This window comes from Momordica charantia, unplaced genomic scaffold, assembly GCF_013281855.1.
Source record: "Momordica charantia cultivar OHB3-1 unplaced genomic scaffold, Mcharantia_2.0 BLBB01000176.1, whole genome shotgun sequence".
Lineage (NCBI taxonomy): Eukaryota > Viridiplantae > Streptophyta > Magnoliopsida > Cucurbitales > Cucurbitaceae > Momordica > Momordica charantia.
The window spans coordinates 1-3,024 of record NW_028275332.1 but is presented as its reverse complement, the minus strand read 5'-3'; the positions used below and the strand labels follow the sequence as shown (position 1 = coordinate 3,024).

General features: G+C 40.9%; 1 non-coding gene across 1 annotated transcript; it reads left to right on the top strand.

Annotated features, from left to right (window-relative positions):
- Positions 1-292: 292 nt before the first annotated feature.
- On the top strand, positions 293-399 carry LOC148207179 (small nucleolar RNA R71). The gene has a single exon (XR_015788104.1). It is a non-coding gene; the product is annotated as a small nucleolar RNA R71 (small nucleolar RNA).
- Positions 400-3,024: the final 2,625 nt, after the last annotated feature.

Sequence of the window (3,024 nt, the reverse complement as noted above, 5' to 3'; positions counted from 1 at the left end):
TTTTTTATTCCAATGCCATCTCTTTCAGCCTCTGGTTCATTGTAACCATCTCTTTTGCATCGAGGTCGCAATGTCCAGAGCCAAACTCCAATCCAGCTGGATCTTGCTTCTTTGGTGCTGCCCTAGATCTTTGCGAACACCATAGTTCGTTGTGTGAAGCTAAGTCATTTAGGATGTCAACTATCTCGTTGAATGTCTTCTTTGTAAAGCTCCGTTGGCAGCATTGTTTAGCATCATCTTAGTAGGATGATCTAAACCTCTAAAGAAATGTTCTATCTGGATGCATGCCGGCAAGCCATGGTTCGGACATTTCCTGATTAGTTCTTTAAATCTCTCCCACGCCTCGTGAACAGGTTCACGATCATACTGTCTAAAGGAGATGATCTCCTCTCTGATATCAGCGTGGCGAGTAGGTGGGAAAAATTTTGTTAAGAACTTCTCCACTAACGACCCCCATGTGGTGATGGATCCTGGTGGAAATGCATTGAGCCATGCTCTAGCTTGGTCCTTCAAGAAAATGGAAAAAGTGTAGTCTCAGAGCATCGTCTGTTATACCAGGTAATCGAAATGCATTTGCAATTTGAATGAATGATTTCAGATGATCATGTGGATCCTCATGTTCCTCCTGCCTCCAAGTCCTCCAAAATGTCCAATTGTCTGCAACATTTGGAACATCATTGGTTTAAGCTCAAAGTTTGCGTGGGCTGGAATAGGGTTGACTATCCTGAATCAAAGTTCTGAAAAGCCGGGGCGGCATATTCTCCGCATTGCCACGTCTCTGTTGTCCGCCATCTGGATATGGTTGAATCATCATTTCTTGCATGATCCCTCATATTACGTTAACAGCAGGTGGATCACCGGATCACGAGGTGGAATATCTGCCATTGATGTGCTCGTACTCTCTACTAACCTCACTTCAGGACTGATTTCACCTCTCTCTCTTTTGCTTTTTTCTTTGTTTTCGAAGTCTTTGCTCCTTTCGAGTTTTTCGAAGGGTCCGCTCAATCTCAGGGTCAAGGGGTAGAAGAAAAGATCTTGTGCTCATGCACTTTAACTTACCCTTGTGAGATAAACGACCAAAAATATAGAACAAAAACGGTGGATGGAAATTACACCCAACAACAATTTCACAAATAAAAACTAAAAGAATTTGAAAATAATTTTAAAACTAAAGTCCCCCGCAACGGCGCCAAAACTTGACTGGGCGTTTATGCTGAACGCACGCACTAAGCGTTGTAACAATTATATAGATGCAAGCGCACACCTGTCAGAGTAATATAAAATGGATGGAGTATCCAAGTATCGATCCTCAAGGACTTCTAAAAATTTCCCAACTCTAAAGTTTTAAAGAATAGTGAATGTTGAATGAGTGATTCTTGTAAAATGGGAAGTGGTCACAAATAATGGTTTTGGATTTGGGATTTGGACTTATAATGATAAAACCTAGCCCGAATTACTTCAAGTTAGCCAACAAAGAATCAAGGACATGCTAAGGACAATATGCATTTTACTTTGAAACCAAAGAAACCACTACTACGCTTCTCACTTGACTTATGTCTAAGCAAGTTCAAAGTCCTAAGACATTCCCTAATATGTCTATTATGAGAGATATCTTAGTTTTAGGATGGAAATAGTCGCAACCTCGGGTTAAGGTCCTATGTCTAGGCTACTTAAGCGGAACCCTTATGTCTAAGGCGCTCCTCTCCTCGTTTAACCACTCAACAATGCAAATAAGCAACCTTTTCAGTATTGACTTGTTAAGACTTACAGTGGCCTTCTCTAAATCCTAACTTTTTGGGAAAACATGTTGAGCAATGAATGGAAAGCAAAAACACTACTTCTTAGCAACCTTTTTTAGACATAAAGGCTAACTATCCATACCGGGCTAGAGACGGGAATTTAGAAAGACATATTGAAGAAAATACAGCAAGTAAAATGGTTGAATGTGGAATGCATGTGTGAAAAACAAAAGTTAACTAACGGAGAGTTTTTATCGGATTGAGAGCTTCGCCCTTCTCTTTCAAGCAAGGGGGAGTGTCACGTGCTCTTTCCTCCAAAAAACAACTCTCCTTAACTAAAAATAAAGTAAAGGCAAAGGAAGATAAGCAAAGTGCTGGATTTTTATATATTTGAATAAGTAGAAAAGACTAAGTACAAATGGAAACAAAACAAGCTCAATAAAGGAATGTAAAGTGCTCGGGATTTAAAAACCAAAAGTAACTAATGAAGCAACTCAAAAGTACTTAGAAAGCAACAAAGAAACACTAAAAATGATCAAGAGAAGGAAGCAAGGCTTGATGAATTTGGTGGAGAAGTTGCTGGAATTTATAGCTGTGCAGAATTGGTTAGGTAGGTCCTAAAACGATGGTGAATCACCCATTTCCAACTCTTTTGACTGACCAAATCGTGCTCAAACTGATAGTGGAACACTTCTTCTACACGTATGCATCGGTTGGAACCACCAAAAACGCATTGGAAGATGCGTTTCATTAAGGGCAAAGTTGGAAGAAAACCAGTTTTTCTGCAGGTCCCCAGGCCGTCTGGCGCCTCCCATGTAGGTTTTTTCCGTCTTTTTGCTTCTTTTGATTAATTTGCACTTCCCAAATGGTCCTAAAATGTCATAAATACAATATAAGTCAACCACAAACCATAATATATGAATTTTGCATGAATGGGAACTCAAACGACCGAGAAAAATCCGAAACAAAGCTGAAACATAGTAAAAACAGCATCTAAAACCTTCTTTTTACGCATGTAAACAAGCGTAATCACTAATGAGTGGGCAATGAGCTAAGTAGTACGACCATCCAGTTCGAACCCAGAACTGTGTTAAAGGACACGCAGCGGCAGATTTCAATAGCCGAGCTCAGACCACCTTCCGAGCTGAACGAGTCGACCTACCAGTGGACAGTCTATGGTCGACGGATCCTCCAATGAGCAGGGGTCTGAGCCGGGGTCCTCTTGCTCAGACCAGGAGGCGAGCGTTTGAGAGTATGCCTTGCAGTTCGGCTTCCGGACTTCTAA